This window comes from Cervus canadensis, chromosome 15 (assembly GCF_019320065.1).
Source record: "Cervus canadensis isolate Bull #8, Minnesota chromosome 15, ASM1932006v1, whole genome shotgun sequence".
Classification (NCBI taxonomy): Eukaryota; Metazoa; Chordata; class Mammalia; order Artiodactyla; family Cervidae; genus Cervus; species Cervus canadensis.
Genome location: NC_057400.1, coordinates 8561666 through 8583474, shown reverse-complemented (window position 1 = coordinate 8583474; position 21809 = coordinate 8561666). Strand labels below are relative to the sequence as shown.

The window sequence follows — 21809 nt, the reverse complement described above, 5'->3', positions numbered from 1 at the left end:
CTTTTATTATTTATTTTCTGTATGCACAATAGTGATAGTTGATACAAATTTGGGTAAATATGTCTTAAATAACTCTTTCAATAAGCTTGCAAAAATAAACAATAGTAAGTGATTAAAGAAAAATCACAGGGATTCCCCAGTGTCTTAGCAGTAAAGAATCCACCTGAAATACAAAAGATGCGGGTTTGATCCATGGGTCAAGAAGATCCCCTGGAGGTGGGCCTGGCAACCTACTCCAGCATTCTTGCCTGGAGAATCCATGGACAGAGGAGCCTGGAGGGCTACAGTCCATGGGGTTGCAAAGAATCAGACATGACTGAGTGACTACCACACATAATCTATAGCAAAAGAGACAAATATATACAATGGGTAAAGAAAGCCTCTTTAATGAATGGTATTGGGAAAGCTAGACAGCTATATACAAAAGAATGACACCAGACTACTTTCTCATACCAAATACAGAAAATAAACTCAAAATAGATCTACCGCTTAAATGTAAGACCTGAAAAACCATGAAATTCCTAGAAGAAAGCATAGGCAATAGGCTCTCTGACATCAGTCTTAACTATATCCTTGGATATATTCCCTCGGGCAATGGAAGCAGAAGCAAAACAAGCAAATAGGACTGCACTAAACTAAAAAGTTTTCTCACAGGTTAGCAAACTATCAACAAAATGTAAATGCAGCCTACTGAACAGAGAAGATACTTGAAAACATCTCTGATCAAGGAGGAGTATCTAAAACATACAAAGATTTTACACAACTCAGTGTAAAAACAAAACATTGAAAATGAGCAGAGGACCTAAACAGACATTTTTTCCAAAGAAGTCATACAGATGGTCAACAGACACAGGAGAAGATGCTCAACATCACTGATCATCAGGGAAATGCAAGTCAAAACCACAATGAGATAACACATTGCACTTGTCAGGATGACTACTATCAAAAAGATAATGAGTAACAAGTGTTGAGAAGGCTGTGGAGAAAAGGAAACACTTGTGCATTGCTGATGGGCATGTAAATTGGTACAGCCACTATGGAAAGCAATATGGAGGATTCTAAAATAAATGAAAATAGAACTACCATCAGTTCAGTTCAGTTCAGTTCAGTCGCTCAGTTGTGTCTGACTTTGCAACCCCATGAATCGCAGCATGCCTGGCCTCCTTGTCCATCACTAGCTCCCAGAGTTTACCCAAACTCATGTCCATTGAGTTGGTGATGCCATCCAACCATCTCATCCTCTGTCGTCCCCTTCTCCTCCTGCCTCCAATCCCTCCCAGCATCAGGGTCTTTTCCAATGAGTCAGATCTCCATATCAGGTGGCCGAAGTATTGGAGTTTCAGCTTCAACATTAGTCCCTCCAATGAAAACCCAGGACTGATTTCCTTTAGGATGGACTGGTTGGATCTCCTTGCAGTCCATGGGACTCTCAAGAGTCTTCTCCAACACCACAGTTCAAAAGCATCAATTCTATGGCCCTCAGCTTTCTTTATAGTCCAACTCTCACATCATACATGACCACTGGAAAAACCGTAGCCTTGACTAGATGGACCTTTGTTGGCAAAGTATTATTGTAATTCAATTATTAATTTTTTTTTATCAGCATCAGAATCTGGTTCCTCTTAATAATTTCTCCTGGGTTTGATCCCTGAGTTAGGATGATCCCCTAGAGGAGGGCATGGCAACTTACTTTAGTATTCTTGCCTAGAAAATCCTATGGACAGAGGAGTCTGGTGGGCTATGGTCCATGGGGTCACAAAGAGTTGGACATGACTAAGCACAGCACAATAATTTCTATCTCTTTGTTGATATTCTCATTGTGCTCATTTTTCTTTTTTGCTGAGTTCATTAGTTTTTCTTATTTGTCATTTCTTTAACTCTATGAACATATTTAAAACAGCTCTTTCAATGTATTTGTCCAGTAAGTCTGACGTCTGTGCTTCTTCATGGATGGTAATTACCAATTAACTCTGTTTTTTGATTTTTCATTTTGTTGTATGCCTTGTAATGTAATTTTTTTGTTGAAAATTGGGCATCTGTAAAAATATCATCTGCAAATTGTTTTTGTGCCTGGAAAGTCATTCATTGAGTAGCTGGGCATGCCCTATGTGTAGGTATAAGTTTGAAGTGCAATCTGAAATTCTTCTCAGGTCTTTTCTGAGCATGCATCTTGCCTGGGTTATATGTGACTTTCTATATTCCCTTTACACACATCTGCTTTTGAATGCTTTAATTTCTCCTTGGGACTTTACGTGACTACTGTATGTTTCTAGATTCTCCTTGGGACTTTACGTGACTACTGTATGTTTCCATACACAGTCTCTTGCTCAGGTATATGTGGGTCTATAGTACCTCCCTCCACCCCCATAACTTTCACAAATAGAAGCTGCTGATCTTTCTCATCCAAGATCTGAGTTAGACAAGATAAAGATCAGTTTTTTAGGCAGCCCCCAGACAGGTTAGAACATTATAAATATCAGCTACTCTGCTCCTTTCAGTCCAAGGGTGAAAATTGGAAATTATGTTACTGTTTGCTTTAGATCAAGACCACACCATGGATAGAAAGGGTAGGAAAAGTTTGAATAACTATGTCACAAAGTTTCCTACCATTTTGAATGTGGACTTTTATTTGGGTGCTCATTTGGTTGCTGTGGATTTTTCACTCTTTTCTAAAACTTGTATATTTGTTCAGTCAGTTCTGTTTTATCTTACTTTATTCAGCTATTTAGAATATTTTCATGGGGAAAACAAGGGCTTGGAAGTTCCTAGTTTGCTATTTTGCTGATATCATTTTATTTTTCCTATTTTGAATGAAAGCTTCTAGTTATTCAATCCATGTCTTACCATTGTATGTTGAACATTTGAGGACAGATAACATTATTTTAGCCTACAGATCTCCAGACCAAGAGTATTGCACACAGGAGCCTCATACACATGCAGATCTGAAGCAAGTGATGAGATTTGAACTTCAAGCTGTTATCATAATGGAGTGAAATTTTTGAAAGAGGAGTGCATGTATTTCAAATGTGACAGACATGAAAGCTTTTATTAGAGGTTAGGTGGCAGTGGTCAAGAATCCACCCGCCTTTGCAGTAAATGTGGAAGAGGCGGGTTCGATCCCTGAGTCAGGAAGATCCCCTGGAGAAGGAAATGGTAACTTATCCAGTATTCTTGCCTGGAAAATCCCATGGACAGAGGAGCCTTGTGGGCTCTGTGAGATTGCAAAGAGTCAGACATGACTTAGCTACTGAGAATACATGCATAGTATGGTAGGGGTGCTTCCCTGGTGGTTCAAATGGTAAAAAATCTGCCTGCAATGCAGGAGACCCAGGTTCAATCCCTGGGCTGGGAAGATCTCCTAGACAAGGTGATGGCAATCCACTTCAGTATTCTTGCCTGAATAATCCCATGGACAGAGGAGCCTGGTGGGCTCCATGGGGTTGCAAAGAGGGGGACACTACTGAGTGACTAGCACATTCACTTTCATAGTGTGGTAGATCTTTTTCAAAAATGGTCAAAAAGAAATGCTCTCTTTCTTGAATATATATATATGAATTCTTATTTCTAGAGTTGGGGTGTGTTTCCCCCTCCCTCGATCAGGGATGGCTTTCAAACTTGTTTGGATCATTAGAATCCTGTTGAAATGTTGCTCCTGGACTACCACGCCAAGGTCTTAGAAGATCTTCTATCTCCTATTTGCAAACTCTAATTCAGCCATCATGTAAAGAATCTCAGGTTAAGTCACTGAATAGTGATAGACCACATGGAAATACAGGCTATATAGTGGAACACTAAGACTCCCCAGCTTAGCTTCAGCAAAGTGCAATTTCATGCATAATACTAATCTATACTGCATCAGCAAAAAGTTACCCAATTGAGCCCAACTAACACTACGTATTAGCCTTCCCCACATCCTAACCAAACTGCAGAATCATAAGTAAATAAAAATGGTTGTTGTTTTAAGTCACCAAGATTTTTTTTGTAGGAGAGCTGAGAGGAAGAATGGTCATATGAAAATGCCACATTATTTATGAAACAGTTTAATATATTTTCATGAATCTAACTGAGACTAAAAGCAGTTTTCATTTCTGTAGCTAACTTTAGAAACTAGCCCTTGTTTAAAATGAGACTCATATAATATGTCTTTTTCTTGTTAAATCCTCATGCTAGAGAGGAAAGGGCATACATTTTAGTGTTACAAATTTTGGGTATTAAATTCTATTTCTGCGATTTATATGCCCTGAGGCCATATTAAGTGAGTTCATCTTTCTGAGTCAAGGTTTACTATTTTGTAAAATAAAGATAATAATTCTGACATAGGTTTTAAAAGGATGAGATATGCTAATATGAGTTGGGACCATATATTTGTGCATAACCTAGATGATTGCATATGGTGATGCTGTTTAAAACATAAAGTACAATTCCTGGCACACAGTAGGCATGTGAATCATGGTAATTAATGAAACCCTTTGCTAAAAGGGATATCTTTAGACATAGAAATGCATCAAACTTCAAAGGAAGGAAGCTGTAACAGCAGACTGACAGATGTTTGGGTTGTTAAGTTAATTAAATGAATAATGAGTTTATTATAAAGGAATTGGAACAGTGCTTGTGCACATAGTAAGCATTAAATAAATGCTACCTAGTATTATTGTTGTTGTGGCTGCTATTACTTCAACAGGTGGCTTCACCTAACATCCCCTCTGGTCACATCTGGGAGAAAGTGTTTATGTCAAGTCTGGCTTTATATCTAGGTATCTCATGCTGGCAAGCCATCTTTGGGACATGCTATGTCCCAGAAGGGAAATGAATGACACTATAATCTGTATACCTTGCCCAATATATGTATCTATTTCATTCTAACATCTTCAGTTAACTTTGCATCTTCTCTACCTTAGAAATTTTTGGTGTTTGAACTAATTTAATAGTTTTATTATTATTATTGTTATCTAAAGAACACAGACTTGGAGAAATACTTGGTTGATAAAACTAAAATATTCCTAAGAATGTTCTATTTCTTTTCTTTCTTTTTCTCTCTTTTCACTAATTTGATAACTGACCATGTTTCAAGGAGTATTTGAAAAAAAAAAATTCATTTCCTTTACATTAATTTAGTCACTTGCTTTTTAGTTTAGGCATTTTTAGCTTTAATTTTGTGCTGACATGTTGTTTTTGACCCAGTTGGTTTCATCCGCAACCTTCAGGACATCCTTTACTTCATACTTTTGCTCTAGGGTCAAAGCTCCACGTATCTTAAGTCTCCCACCAAAAAGTTCTCTGCTTAGCAATCTGCATTCTTTCAACTCAGTGGTGGCCTCAGTTCCTTTGTATTTCTGGCCAAATATCCAGGCTTTCTGACAGCATCAGTTACCTAATGCTGCGTAATAAATCACCCTAGTATTTAAGTAACGTAAAAAATCAATTGTTATTATTTCTTAGTTTCAGTGGGTTAGATATGCAGGAGAAGCATGACTGGGCTATACTAAGGATCTCTCATGAAGTCACAGTCAGGTGTCAGCTGGGGCTGCAGTTATCTGAAGGTTTGACTGTGGCTGGAGGATCCTCTTCCAAGGTGACTCGCTCACGTGGCTAACAAGTTGGTACTGGCTGTTGGTAGGATTCTCAGTTCCTTTCCATGCAGGTCACTTCATAGGACATCTTGAGTCTCATAACAGCATGGTGACTGGCTTCTCTCAGAGCAAAAAATCTAAGAGAGCAAGTCAGAAGCTTCAATGTCTGTTGTGACTGAGCCTAGGGAATCAAACCATCACTTCCCTCATATTGAAGGTCTCACTAGCAGGCCTCTAGGGAAACTACAGAAAGGAAAGAATACTAGAAGGTACTAGATTGTTGAATGCTATCTCAAAGACTGACAACCACATAATCATCGTGCTTCACTGAGGTTTCAAGAGTGGATCTAACTCTAAAATTCTGGCCAGTCCAGCTGAAAAAAGGTTCTGTTGTATTTTATGAAACTACTTTCCTCCTTAACTTTCTTTAGAGCTGTTGTTCTTAACCAGTAGTTCTCAGTGAAATCCTCAATATCCTCTTTTATTTCAAAAAGAAGGGAGGGAGGGAGGGGGAGAAGTAAGAAAGAAGGGAGCGTCAACTACAAATTGGCACTTACCAAGAGCATTGCCGGTGATTGAACCAGGGCATTTGCCATCTGCCTCTGCAGATGAAACTTCTGGAGACTGAACCCTGTGCTGTTGCAGCTTTTGACCTTCAACGCCCCCTGAATTCAGGGTGGAGTGGGGCACTCTGTGCTCCTGGGAATCTGGTGGGACAGGTCTTTAGATAGTTGCATGTTTTTAGGGTCAGATTTTATGATCTCAATCCTTGCATCTCCTCATTTCTAGAAAAGTATTAAATCCCTGCATGGTGACATCAGATCCTCATGACTAGCTAAAAACCTTTTGTAAAATGAGCGCTTAATAGTATTGAACTCCCCCTTTACTAAAGTCTTACGTATTGACCTTCCTTCCACTCTCTCTTCGCAGCAGTCTTTCAGAGCTATCTGGGGTACTGCCTCCCTGGCTTCAGTCCTCATTTTGCCTCAAATAAAACTTAACTCACAACTCTCAAATTGTGCATCATTTTAGTCAACAGGAGGAAAATCCTACCTAACATTTTTGATCTTTGTTCTTAAAAGTGTTCTGGAGTCCAATTGTCATACTGAAGATCGTGTTTTCCAGTATCTCATTTTGAAGGATCAGGCCCATTAATAATTTCCAAACTTAGAGTTCTTCCTCTACTGGCTGTATCAACTTGTGCCTTGGTATTTTTTTTGACAGGTTCTCATACTGCCTTCATGATGTGAAAAGTGATATTTTTACAAATATGATCTCTTTGGTTTAGATTTTCTCTAAACCTAAATTTCTCTAAAGAGAAATTTCTCTAGAGAAAAAGATTTTCTCTAAATCTTTTTATACAGAAGATATTTAGTATTTCCCATCAAACACACAAGATGTGTAATGATTAAAGTTTTTGCCAGTGTCTGCCCTGCATACATATTGCTTTGGGAAGAAAAGCATGTATTTGCACTTGAAAACAAAGATCTATACTGATGGTGCAGTCCACAATTTGGTTTTCCTTTTGCTAAATTGGTCAAGTTTTTCTCTAAATTATGTAGACACATAAGCACATAGATGTTTTTAGGCAAAATAATCTAATGAGTAAGAGCTTGGACTCTGGCATTTACACCTGAGTGTGAATCATGGTTCTGCCAATTACAAATTGGAAGCTTTTGGCAGGTTATTTAAATTTTCTATGCTTCAGTTGCCTCATCTATAAAATGGGATTAACAAAAGAATTCATTCTATAAGGATTATCAGTTCACACTGGTCCTTTCTTTAAAAAAAAAAAAAATCAGTTTTGAAAAGGAAACTATCAATAAAACAGCAGTAGTCATTCTGTTCATATGTGAAGTGAAATTGTTGCAGGAAGAGGGAAACCTTCCCGGGCCCGAAACTGGGCTCTTGTGTAACATTTGGAAATAAATTGTCCGAGGAGACACATGTGCTGACAAAGCAAGAGATTTTATTGGGAAAGGGCACCCGGGCGGAGAGCAGTAGGTAAGGGAACCCAGGAGAACAGCTCTGCCACATGGCTTGCAGGTTTTGTGGTGATGGGATTAGTTTCCCGGTTGTCTTTAGCCAATCATTCTGACTCAGAGTCCTTCCTGGTGATGCATGCCTTGTTCAGCCAAGATGGATGCCAGAGAGAAGGATTCTGGGAGGTGGTCGGACACGTGATGTCTCCTTTTGACCTTTCCCGAACTCTTCTGGTTGGTGGTGGCTTATTAGTTCTGTGTTCCTTACCAGGACCTCCTGTCATAAAACAACTCATGCAAATGGTTACTGTGGTGCCTGGCCAGGGTGGGCGGTTTCAGTCAGTGTGCTTCCCCTAAGAAAATGGTATAGGAGAAACTGCTCTGAAAAGCTAAGACCACTCTGACAATATTCTGAAAACACACCTGCATCCTTCCTGCGATGAATTCAGACAACTGCTACTCTGGGAAAACACCTAATTTGTCACACTAGTAGATGTATCCAATACAAAATAGCATAGATAAACTTCAGCTCTGGCGTACTTCAGAATTTTTAAACATCAAATTCAATATTGAATGGAAATCAAGGTTCACTTTTTGAGAGAAATATTAGGTCTGTATCTTTGATGTCTTCATAGATCCAGGGTTTTCTATGGCAGTGGAGTCCTCTTTTAATAGAACACTTCTGTCAATTAAAAAGAAATGAGCGGACATGAATGTTAACAATATAAGAAATTTTAATTTATAAAATATTAATATACAGAATTTCTATGCTAATAAAATATTATATACATTAAGAATATATGCATAGAATATAAAATTTCACATAATGAATGAAAAAGATGTGGTTGCCATTTTTCTCTGTGTATTTCAATGCATTATCTTTTGCAAATGATAGGATATACACATCCTACTTGGGAGACAGCTGCTTACTTTTAATTGAATAAGAACAAATGGCTGATCAAAACAACAATGAGATACTACTACATGCCCATTAGAATGCTAAAATCTGAAACAAAGACAACAGGAAATGCTGGTGAAAGATGCAGAGCAAAGGAACTCTCATTTATTGCTGATGAGAATGCAAAATGGTAAGTCACTTTGGAAGACAGCTTGACAATTTTTAACAAAACTAAACATAGTATTATTGCAGGATCTAGCAATCAGGCTCCCAGGTATTTACTCAAATGAGGTGAAAAGTTATGTCCACACAAAACATGTGTATGAATGTTTATAGCAACTTTATTCATAATTGCCAAAGCTTGGAAGCAACCAAGATGTCCTTTGATAGGTGAATAGATAAATAATCTGTGATAATCCATACAGTGGAATATTATTGAGCAATAAAAAGAAATGAGCTATCAAGCCATGGAAAACCATGGAGGAAACAAATGCATTTTGCTAAGTGAATAAAGACAGTTGGAGAAGACTGTATGTGTATGATTCCAACTGACATTCTGGAAAAGGCAAAATTACAGAGACAGTAAAAAGATCAGTGGTTGCCAGGATGTCAGATGGGGGGATGGTGGGAAAGTGGGTGGAGGAATGAATAGGTGGAGTAAAAGCAGTATAACTATTCCATATGACACCATACTGATGGATACAGGACATGCATTTGTCAAAACCCACAGAAAGTACAAGGCAAAAGTGAACTCTATGGACTTTACTTAATAATAGTATATCAATAGCGGCTCTCCAATTAGATACACCACAGGACTGCACATGTTAATAGGAAAACCTGGATGCGGAAAGAGGGGGGCATAAGATCTGTTTGCACCTTCTGTGTATTTTTTAAAATAAACCTAAAACTGTTTTAAAATAAAAGCTATTTTAAAAGTCTAGACTATAAAAAAAAAATTAGTCACTTTGACTGATTTGACTTTACTGGCTCTTTGAGAACAATATCAGACATTAGGGTGAAGTCTTCATGGATCATGTTTACGACATCGTAAGGAAAGGCCTGTGTTTTCCAAACCTTCTGTTCCAGGTGAAAGTCTGTGGAAGTTTCTGGCAGGACTTTTGACTTTGAAGCAGGCCAAATTTGAATCTGTGCTCTAATACTTATAGTCTCATAGCCACGAGCAGCTCACTTAACTGTTATCTCAGTTTCCACATCTGTAAAATGGAGACAATTGTACAATATCTAACCTTATAGGATTAGTATAAGGATTTAAGTCAGGAGACATATATAAAAAACTAGCTAGCATGAGGCACCAATGAACAAATAGCTTTTGTTAGGAAAACCCAAGTAACTATGTCCTAAGAACTATCATTACGTATTCTACCTTAGCTTATACATTTATTGAAATTAAGACTCATGATGTCTATTAAAAATTCTCTCAATGACACTCAACTTTACTGAAGCATAGGAAATAACTGGGAACTGTAATAGTTCTAAGAAATGAAATAAAATGAGGCTAACGTAAATAAAAAAGAGTTACCTACTGGCTTTTCCCAATTAATTACCATACATTCAATTATTCATACCTTAGGGAACTCATTTAGGCAATCAGGTATCCCATAAATATTCATCTTATTTACCTTCAGTGTCTCTGTCATTAGGATTGGAAATTGGCAGTGTTTTCTCAAGATATTTCACAACTGGTTGCTTTGAAAAAAATTACCTGGGACTCAACTCGTATGTCATTAACAGTGAAAATGATCCGCCATAAGAATGCTGAATTAACAGAGGGACGCTCGGTCCTCATTGTCATCCATTGGCTCAGGCCTCCATCCTCTGAGAGACAGGAGCTCTCTCAGTGGGTCCGTGATGGGACTGCAAAGGTGCCGTTCTGACCTTCGGCCACTAGCATGTGCTCTTGAATAGTTTTTCATGGCAGTCAGGCCCTGGGCCCAAAGAAATGGAGAGGCTAAACCTCTGGTTCTAATTTGTGGAAGAGGCAGAAAGAATGTGATTTATAAGTGTGAAAGCAGTGTGCCACCAACACAGACATGACCTCATATAAGGAGACTCTTCAAGAGACCAAGATTGGCAGAGACAGCATTAGCCAAGGGGAATGTGCCATCAGGATGGGCCACATAATTTGCAGGACCCAGTGCAAAATGAAAATGCAGGGTCCTCTGTTCAAAAATTAAGCTCTTCAAGACAGCAGCGGCGGGGTCTTTCTGAATGCCAGGCCCCGTGTCACTGTGCAGGTTGTATACCCTCGAGGCTGGCCCTGTGTGCAATACAACGACACTTTCTTCTGAACTGCCTGGCCTCAGACAACAAAACAAGGCTGAGTGACCCTCCCCGGTTTTTAGGAAGCCAGTTTCGCATTATAGATACTATCTATGAGCGCTTATTAAAGCTAGGCCCTATGGTAGGCTCTGATATTATCGCTAACCCTTAGGATATGCCTCCAAAGTAGACTTTAGTGTCTCCATGTTAAAGGTAAAGAGATTATTAGAGAGAACAAGTGACTTCACAGAGCACAGAAGTGACTGAATCAGGGAAGAAGCCCAGGTTTGTTGCTCTGCCTTCAAAGCCCATGTGCTTCTTATGTGGATCATGTTGCTTTTGTAAAGTAGGGACTTAGGAACATCTGAAATATAGCACAGTGCTGTTTGGGGGATAACTTTTCTATTTCCAATCGTTTTACTTACCTTTAAAGATTTTGTCAGTACCCCTCACCAGGTTGAGCACTCCCTTCTTCCTGTGATAGGAAACACTGCAAAATAAAATTTACAGAGCAAATTACAAGTGTGGCTTCCACCTCTTGCCCTCAAGGCTGCAGACAAAAGCTCTTTTCATTGTGTCAAAGGGATATAGTCAGCCGAATAGTATAAACTAACAGGACGATTTAGTTTCCAAGAGGAGCCTAGTCTAAACGTTTCTGATTCACATTCGAAATAAATCAGTATGGTACAGAACGGGTCATGAAAGACCCTTTGAGAAGGGAAAGGTCTTCAGAATATAGAGTAGGTCCAAGTTTTCCTCTAACTTTCCCACTCACAAATTGTGTAAAGAATATAGAGTAGGTCCAAGTTTTCCTCTAACTTTCCCACTCACAAATTGTGTAAAAAACAGGAGTTTGGGGGTGGGAGTGTATCACGGAATGGCCTTTTGAGGGTCTTTTCTTGCTTAATGGTAAGGAAACAATTCCAGAATGTCCCCACCTTCCGAAAGGAAGGCTCCTTTTGTTTGAAGCTTAGCAAAGCTACTTTGGTTGCCATGAAGACAGAATCAGTCCAAAGGACCTCTTTACGCTGTGCTCCCGTTGGAAGCCACGGCCCCTCGCAGCCAACAAACAGCAGGAGTGGCCCAGCTTTCCCAAAGCTCCGCAGCTCATTAGAGCCATCAGTTAACCCCCTGCCCCTGCCCGTTGCCTACTTATTGTAATTAATTTTATGGCCCCTTTAAAAAGAGAGAGAAAAGAAAAGGGAGACCTCTACATTTTATGCTACATTGCACAAGCAATTGAAAGTTGCAGGGAAAGAAGAAAAAAAAAAAAAATCCCAGCACCAAATGTTTAGCAGTCTTTTCTTCTACTTTAAATGAGCAACCTATTTAAATCAATTATCGGCTCAAAATGAGCAGGCTGATCTAATTAGTCTTGGCCCCTGGTGGGTTAATGAATGAAAGGGAGGTGTTGGGTAGATGCGGGCTTTCTCTGGAGTCTTTGGAACTGACCACACTAACATAGATTCCTTTTGGGTTTCTAACTCTTACCAAGAAGAATTATAGAAAGAAATAAAGAGAGGCAAAGGGTGAGGGAGTAGAATGAGAGGCAAGGTGGAGAAATATTAGTTCCATTAGCAGAATGACTAAGCATTGCATGGCATATTTTCAGCCTGTGTTTTACTAGGCACTGATCATTAGTGTTTGATAAGTAGTTCAGAATTGTAAATAAATCAATTTGTGTTTTCTTTAAGCGTGTTTGAAATGGAACAATGTATTGACTTCAGAAGAAAACATGCTGGTGAGTGATAGCAGCACAAGCCCTGAATCTTTGCACAAAAACCTCCTCCCTCTTCCTGCCCCACTCATGTCCAGCCCTCTATTCAATCACAATGGCCCCTGGACATTAATATATGGTTAATTAGGGAACTAAAATAAGGAAGCAGGAGTGGGAAATACGATCAACAATAAGTTTATGACTTTTGGACTGGAAGGTCTTAAGTTTCCCAGTTTTTAATACATCTTTGTGAGTATTCCTCTGAGCAAGGAAATAGATATTTGCTTTTTGGGTTGTGACATTTCTTACCCCAAATGTTAACTCTCTGGTAAATGTTACAAGTGTTTACAGTTTGGGAATCTGATGTCTGTAACTTTTTGGGTTACTCCTTTCCAATGGAAATTACATGGGTCTTGAAGTCAAGCAGGCCAGCTCTGTTTCTGAAATGTGTGACCTTAAGGAGCTTCCCCCCCCCCCCCCCCCCCGCCCAATCTCTGAGCCTCAACTGTCTCATCTTTAATATGGGGACAATATCACTTGGTTGTTCTGAGAACTGAGATGATATGTGTAAAGTGGCCACTATGTGTGCCCTGTGTCTCTCCTTCCTCATTTGAAGAGTGTACCTAAGGACGTTTTGGCAAAAGATAGAAGAGTTCTTGTATTTTTCAAAATGATGCAACAGAATGTGAATCTTTCTGTGTTAATTTTCCCTTGAATGTGATCACTTTTTTAAAGACACTACTTGAAGAAATGTAATAGTGAGTCTCAGGTAACCAAGCTCTTGCCTCCAGTTGAGGTTGAAGAGCAAACGAGAGACTCCATAAATGCCCTGGTATTTAATGAAGATAGCCAACAGGTATTTCTGCGTTATAAAAATGTCAATGACAAGCTGAAAATAACCAATACTGCCATTAGATTTTTAGGAGGTCAGTCATCATGGGATAGAATAGGAGGAGGGGTGAGTTGGGTGAAGATATTCCGGCTGCCTGAGCTGAGTCTATAATGGAAGGAGGTAACAGTTTGAGGAACTGGTCTAATACATACCGCTAGATTCGGAAGAACCACTTTCCGTAACTCCTCAGCCTGGTTCTCCTCCCTGACCAGTTTTTATTTCATCAGGGTCAGACTGTTTTAGGGAATATCGAATCATCTTTGAACTACAAACTGAGTGTGTGGGCTTATGTGGCAAGACACGTTTTGGCTGCAAAACAGCTATACTCTTTCAGATATTCCTAAGAACTCAGTCTTTAATCAGTGAAATGTCCAGACACATTGCCCTTTATAGAAATCAAAACCCTACTGTTGAATGACCACTTGGAGATATCATGATTCTTTTCACCCATTCTTGGCATCTTATCATCCATTGCTTAAGACTAAGAAGTCTCGCACTGAAACTACAAAATCACATTGAAGATGAAAGTTTTGCAGACTCTTATGTGAACTGGATTTTGGCTTTGTGGGGCAAAGAGTGGGTGTGGGAGCATTCAGGAGCACATATAAAGGAATGGAAATAATTTGCTATTTTTAGAGACACAGAAAGACACAGAGAAAAAAAGGGAAGAAAAAAAAATCTTTTGCAGCCAGGGAATGCAAACTTTGTAGTTCATCATAGTTTCAACATGGGTTCTTACAATGATTTATTCAGTTAACCTCTTGCCTGTAACCCCCATCTTTAAATAAGCAGAATCTGAGAACAACAATTATAACTTTGCTAACGAGAAACTGGGTAAGTATTAAGTGTTTAAAAATCCCACTATTGGAGCCTGGTAATTTTTAAACATATAATTACCTCTTTTATAATACTTTGATTAGATTAAAATTAATGCATTATTAAGTCATGAGATGTTCAACCATCTAGACCTCTGTATAGACACAGATAGCAATTCCTTTATTTCCCCTTCCCCAGGTCTAAGTTAATTAAATTCCCTTTAATTATAATTTACTAAAAAGCTTCACTTTTGCCACTATTATGTCTTTTGAACTTTGAAATTTGAAAAAAAAAGGGGGGACCTTAAAATGGTCTTTTATAGGAGAAATGAACTGTCAGCGAATTCAGGCAAAATTAATTATTTCAGCTTGATAAACCTTTTCATCTATTTGACTCCTTATACAGAAAAGCCAATTAATAATGTCAAACATGCTTTGCCTCCAGGGACCTGCAAGTTCTAATGAGTCTGTTTACTGTGGAGTGGCTAGCAGAATGAGCTTCATGTAGAAATTTTCTAATCGCGCCACACCTGTCAAGCTCAGTCATTATCTGTGTACCAAGGGCAAACCTCATTTTGTCAGTAGTGGTTTTCGAAGAACTAACAGATGCCTGGGGGAACATGCAGGACTGTCCGCCAGTAGACGAGTCACTTAATTACCAATCAGAGCAGCGGGGTGAATGCCTAATGTTCCTTAGTCCCGACCTTCCTCATCCCAACTCCACGCGCCCATCTTATCAGCGACCGGAACCTCGGTCTTTCTCAGTGCTGAGTGCTCATCTACCAGGACCTCTTTCTCCTGGGTGCTTTGAGGTGATGATTGATGAATGGGTCAGTCAGGGTCCTTGGACTCCACCTGCCGGAGAGCTGATAATTGCTTGGTGGGGAGGAGCCTGTAAGGGAGGGCGTTGACATAACCACCCCTAAATGAAACCACATATTCCTTCTCACTTTCCATTTGCCTCCTTGACTTGCAGGAAGCCCAAATATACAAACATTTGGCTGCAGGCAGAGGCCCAGCATTCGGGGAAGTATGCATACTTCAGAGCAGTGCTTCTGAAGCTTTGATGCACCTATGAGTCACCTGGGGATCTTGTTCAAACTATTTTCTGATTCAGTGAGCCTGGGCCTGAGATTATGCATTTCTGACCAGTTGAAACTGGATGCTGCAGGGAACATGAATCACACACTGAGGCCAGGGTTGAAACTAGTGGCCTTGGACAAGATGCTAAGCCTTTCTGGACCTTCGATTCCCACTACTGTAAAATATTACAGAAGATTCAGTGTTTCCCTGTTGCCTTCAGAATAACAGACAAAATCCTTCATGCTTACAGAGACCACAATCTTCCCCGAACACCTGGAAAGCTTAAACTGGCTAGTCTCCCCATCCCTGAGAAAGGATGATACCATCCGTCTATTCTGAGTTCTGAAGATCAACACACTTCTCCACGCTCTTGTTTGAAGAGCATTTGTCTTGGCTAGGACCCCATCTGTAGCTCTTGAGGTAATTTTGTAATACTGCATCATGCCTGAGAAGGACTGAGATTGAAAGAGAGCCTGGAGAGGCAATCAGATTCGGGGATCAGATGTCCAAGAGTCCTGAATTCAGAATGGAAGTCTGCCATTTGTGGGCAAGTCATTTATTCTTGCTCTGGCTCAGTTTCCACTTCTGTAAAATTGAGGGATAATATTTAACTCACCTATCATGATAGGGATTAGAGACAGACTTGAATAAGTAGTAGGTATTTATTACTATGCATTGAAGTAATCCAAGGAAGGGCTTTGACATTAGGTAAGTGCCATCCATGTGCAAGACAACAGTACTTTAACTTTTCAATTTATTCACAGGTGTTTTTCTCTGTCTCCTCTGAGAAATGCAGTGTCACTGGGCCATGGACTTAAGGTCTAAAAGAAATCAGACAATTCATATAAAATTAGGCAGTGGGCTTTGAGGAAATCAAACATAGTTAGCCTGTCCTTTCATTAGCTTTATTTCCCCAGGAAAACTGTGCTTCTGGGGAAATGTCATTGTGTAACTGATTCAGCCAGAGCTTTCTAATTTCTTAGCCCAGGAAGTAAAAGAAAGCTGGAAAATGGAGGGTGATTAATTCTGTCAACACTTTACTAGATTGCTTTCTATGCTGCCCTCCTGTTGAATATTGGGCACAGAGATGGCTAGATGCCAAGGGACTCATCTCTCCTCTGTGTATGCTTCAGTTAAGCTGACATTGTTGTCTCTCCCTTAGACCTTTAGACTATTGGTCACCAGAAAAATATCCCTCGGCACTTTGCAATGATTAAAAAAAAAATTTGAGCAGCATTCACATTGTCCTTTTTCAATATGTGGAAAAGGCTTAGTCCATTCTTAAGTGTGATGTTTTTCTATATTGATGTCAATTCGTTTACCAAAACAATAAATTACCCCCTCTTGTTTTATGATGGTCAAGAGAGAATTAGGCCTTGATATGGAAACAAGTCACTTGAGAGACGGGTCTTTCGGGTCTGGGATTTTCATACAGTTCTGTGAAGCCCTAGGTTTCCCGGGAAATATCTTGAGCCATCTCAGAAAGGAGGGAACAAATGAGGAGGTGGAGCCCCAGGATCCCCGTCCTAGTTTCAATCAGGTCTGCTTGTATCTTTTTTATATATTGGGGTTTCATTAAGACTTTATATGAGAAAGGGCACTGTGACTTTTAAAATGTTGGAAATCATTGCTGTAGGTCAAATTTCAGTGCTAACAGGGATGTCAGATCTTAAAACTTTAGGGTCCTCATCCTTCAACACCATGTCTTTGCTTACCACAGCCAGAATTGTGCATCATGTCCCAATACAGAGCTTTCACAGCCTCCCCATTATCCTGATGAGCTTTACACTTATGAAAAAATCTACCGAGAATCCACAGTTCATTATGCTGACATCTTTGCCGATAAATAGCTATGGCGGAGGTTGACCATCTAGTTTCCCTCTTTGTATCATAAGGGACACTAGAGAAAGTGTAGAACATGCATAAAGGACATGGTTGGCCCACTTTATTCACACTGATGTCAGGCAAGAAAGTTATTTGGGATTCCAAAATTCTGTTTCCCATCATAATTTTAGTACTGCCAAATGCCCTTCTATATTTTAATGGAGAACTCATTTTAAGGGACATTCAACTATTAAGGATTTTCAAATTGTGTCTATAGACTTTATACACAGAGCATTGAACTTTCTGTGACTATGGAAGACTATCCCCCTTGTATAGTAGAAAACTACAGATTTCAAAGCTTGACAATTGTATTTTGTTCTACCATTTTCTAGAGAGATACCTTAAGTAAGCTAGGCAATCTCAATACTCCATTTCCCCCTATATTTCTGGAAAAACAGGTCCCTCTCTATCTTCTCCCATCATGATTGAGAGCCAGCCTATGTTTGTTAAGATTTTTTGGTCCAATCTGAAATGCAGTGGGGTTTCTGATAGGAAAGAATGTTTCAAAGTTGATTTCAATGCAATCTAACAAAATCCATTATTCATTTACTAAGCACCTATCTTAGGGCAAGCATTATTCAAGGTACAATGAGGACCACATACAGAGGTGAGTCATATATAGGTCCTGGAGCAGAGAGATGCAGACCATAGCCAAGCTGGGGTAAGGGCTGTGCAAGGAATTACACTCTGACATCATGAATGACTGACTTCACATTCTATAGACCTTCATTAAGACTAGGATGTTTCCTCACATGCTCTATTCCCTCCATTTTATGGGGAAGAAACCAAGGTTCTGAAATGAGGATGGCCTTAGCGAAGCTCACATTTCTTTGTCCCCCAGATTATAGCATTTTTTTTTTCATATAGGTGGCACCATATCATGCCATCTGATGCCCCACCCTGGGCAGTTTGGCACTAATTCCCTATTCATTTATGCTTTAAGTCCACCTTCTTTTAGTAAGTCTGGAAGCTTTTCCGACTTTTTAAAAGAATGCACCTCTCACTCTTCACAGCTTTCCCATTCCATTACCATATCTGTCCAGGTCTCCTGGCAAGCCCGTGAGTACTTCTGAACTCAACAGAGCCCTGTTGTTAGAAAGAGCTGGTGGAAGTTAAGGTTGATTTCTTGCTGTGGTGTCAGTTCTGTGACCTCCCAAGGAGAGCTATTCTACACTTCCTTTTATCAAAGCAACTAGAAAGGGGATTTATAAGCTCAGTAGAGGAGAGACTCTGCCTGGGGATGCCATGGTGAGTGGTATTTAAATTCAGTGTCTCATTACCTTCCTAGGACAGAACTGAAATGCTCACACTCATGCTCTGGGCTATGACTCTCCATGAAGTTTGTTTCTAGAGAAGATTTCAGTGCTGCATTTCCTGGGAAGCCATCACTTGCTGAACTTGTTCATTTTGATGTAAAGACCATAATACCCAGCCTATAAAAATGTATAACATAGCTTATCTTAAAAAAAAATGATTAAAGTATAGTTGACTTTCAGTGTGTGTTCATTTCTTCTGTACGGCAAAGTGACTCAGTTATACATGCATAAAACTTAAGCCTAACTTTGAGAAATGGAAAATATATCATGGAAGTAGGGATGATATTTATTTATTTATTGGCTTTATTATAGGCTAGATACTTTGTAAAACTGTGAGGATTAAGAAATGAGAAATTTATGCAGTCATGATGCAGTGAAGAAGACCTACAAGAAAATGTGGGCTGGCACTCCAGGCTGGTAAGTGAAATAACATCATGAAGTTCAAGCAGTGCTGGCATAAATATATCGACAAAAACTTCATAGAGGTGGTTAGAAGTAAATTGGATCTCTAAGGGTGAACGAGGGTTCTCTGGGGGCAATTTCAGACAGAGACAATTTCCTGGGGACTCTCAGGCCTGACAACTAGACATTTAATCCTAAGATCCCATGGAACCAGTTGGTTATTGAAGACCTTAAGGCAATATCATGATGTTTTAAGAGCAGACTCCAGACCTGATGGCCTAAATTCATACCAGCTCTTAGCTAAGTGATCCTGTATAAATTATTTACCTCTCTGAGCCCCAGTTTCCTCATTTGCAAAATGGGTATAATAGTAACTTCCTTGTAGATGGTCATAAAGATTAAATGTTACAGGTAATCCACATTAATTGCTTGACATAATTGCTTGGTGGTTAGTATACATTGTTTTTGTAGCTTCATTTGTCCCTTTCGTATTCAAATATCTTTATGATTTCATTGTTACAGGGCCTGCTACTAGAACTGATGGTGTGTTAAGCAACAGGGATCAATTATCTTCCTGGCAAAGTGTCATTATCTTATTGGCCCAGATATAGTCGGAGATGGCCTGATCTCTTAGCAATATTTGCCATGGATATGGGAGGAGTGCGAGCATATATGCTTCTTAGTTGTTATCCTTTTCTGTAGGCCTTTAGGAGGTAAGAGCTGGAATAAGGAAGCCTCAGCGGTGTGAATGTCAGGGGGAAGCAGCCAGTGAAGGTGGACATCTGGGTAGAGGAGGCAGAGCACCAAAAGGATCAGGGCAGATAGGAAAGGCTCAGGAGGTGGATAGGGAGGGATGTAAAGCAACAAGATGGCATTCAGAAAGCTAAATTCAGCAGTTTTAGGAGATTTACAAGCTAGGGTGGTGGCAGCAAAAGGGAATTACTGATTTTTTGTGGGTGAAGTATCAGAGGTGTCAGGTGATGTCATGTGTCATTCATTTGTTTACTGAGCTCCTCCTAGGTACCAGGAAAGATCATGGCAAGCCTTTCATGATGCTAATATTTTACATACATGAAATTTACATGCAATCATTACAAATTGCCTATAAAGGAGTGTGTAACATGTAAGATGTTCTAAGTGCAATAAGGAAAAAAAAACAACACACGAGGAGAGAGAATGGTGAGAGGGATTCCATTCTGAGAGAAAGTCTAGGGAAAGCCTCTCCAGTAAAGTAACTTTTGAGCAGAGATCTGGAAGTAATGAGAGTATGTGTTGTGCTGACATCTGGGGGAAGAACACTGTGAGCAGGATTATGTGTAATTGTGGTAGCCAGCCCCCAAGAAGGTCCCAGAGAGTGTTGCCTCCTAATACACATGCCCCAGTGTAGTCCCTTCCACCTTGAGTAGAGCTGATCAGTATAACCAGTAGAACATTGTGGAACTAGGGTTGACTTCCAGGGTTTGGTCATCAAAGGCACTGCAGCTTCTTTCTTGCTCTTTCTTTGAGGACTCACCCTGGGGAAAGCTCACCGCCATGTCATGAGGACAGTCAAATTGCTCTGTGAAAGGGTCCACATAAGGAAGAACTGGGACTTCCTACCATGGCCAGTACCAACTTGCCAACCACATGCATGAGCCATCTTAGAATCAGACCCTCAAGCCTTCAGAGACTGCAACTCTGGCTTATTTCTTGATTGCAACCTCGTGAGAGATTCCCATGCCAGGACCATCCAGTTAAGCTCCTCTCTCATCTCTGACCCATAGAAACAGTATGACATAATAAATGCTGATTACCATTAAATCTTGGAATAATTTGTTACCTGACAAGTATAATAGTGAGCAATTTTTTTTCAGCAGAATTGCTAAATATGAGGAGTCAGAATTGAGATATCTCCTGGGACCTGCTCAATGGAGAAGCAGAGCAGAGTAACAGTACCCAGGTTACGTGTTTTCCGTGTTTCCATGCCTTTTCTATGCTCTCCCATCACAAATATTCCTCTTTCCTGTCATCACAGCTGGTTTAACTTCAGGCCTAAATTAAGATCCTACATATGCTCTAATCCCGCCCCTTGCATTAAGCATTAAACATCTTGTTAGTGAACTCCTGGAGGAAAAAGTGAGAGGAGCATGAATTTATTGGATTCGTGTTCTATGTACAGTCCATTACAAGTATTATCTAATATAATCTCCTACAACCTTATAAGGTAAGTATGATTACCTGCTTTCTATAGATGGAAAGAAAATGAATTTCAGAATGGTTAAGTAGTTTATCCTAGGACACATAGCAAAGTGATCATTTGAATTTAAACCTCCTAAATTTTAAGCTTTGGGCTTTAATTTTTTTTGTTTTTCTTTTTTCACTGTACAAGACATTGGCTATGGAAAATTTGGAAAGTGTAGGGATGCACACACACGAATTGTTAGTGATCCCACAATTTGGAGAAAACTGCTAACATTTGGGACTGATCTGTCTAGTTTCTTTTTTAAACATTTTTTTCAATTTACAAATTAGGCTATACAGTTTTTAAAACTCTTTCATCCTCTAATATATCATAAACACTTTTTGTATTGTTACACACTTCTCTATAGGTAATTTTTAATGGTTGCATATAAATATCATGTTTTAGGAAATCAATATATTTAATGAGAATATATTATTGTACATTTATGTTGTTTCCAAATTTTCTCTGTTCTAAAGGATCATGCAACAAGCATACTTGAAGACAAATTTTTGTGTACACTTACAGTTATTGGGATAAATTTTTGCAAGTAGTATCACTGGTAAAATTTAAATTAATGTTTACTTTTTTTAAGTTTAAAGTAAAAACATAGGTAATTCCTTTGACACACATCATCAAGTTGCTCTCCAGAAAGGTTATATAAAACCTACTCCCTCCAGCAGTATGTGAAGATGCTCATGTCTCCACACATTCATATGCACTATAATTTGTATTAGAATTTTAAAAATCCT

At 39.3% G+C, this 21809-nt stretch overlaps 2 long non-coding RNA genes across 2 annotated transcripts in view; both read left to right on the top strand.

Moving 5' to 3' along the window:
- The window catches only part of LOC122453766, a 54696-nt gene extending 36101 nt beyond the window's left edge, over positions 1 to 18595 (top strand). The window contains exons 3-5 of the long non-coding RNA XR_006273164.1: positions 8448 to 8640; positions 12425 to 12471; positions 18410 to 18595. This is a non-coding gene — a long non-coding RNA (uncharacterized LOC122453766). The remainder of the gene's footprint in view (positions 1 to 8447; positions 8641 to 12424; positions 12472 to 18409) is intronic.
- A 153-nt stretch (positions 18596 to 18748) lies between these two features.
- LOC122453767 lies at positions 18749 to 20645 on the top strand. The gene is made up of 3 exons (XR_006273165.1): positions 18749 to 18854; positions 19362 to 19552; positions 20346 to 20645. It is a non-coding gene; the product is annotated as an uncharacterized LOC122453767 (long non-coding RNA).
- Positions 20646 to 21809: the final 1164 nt, after the last annotated feature.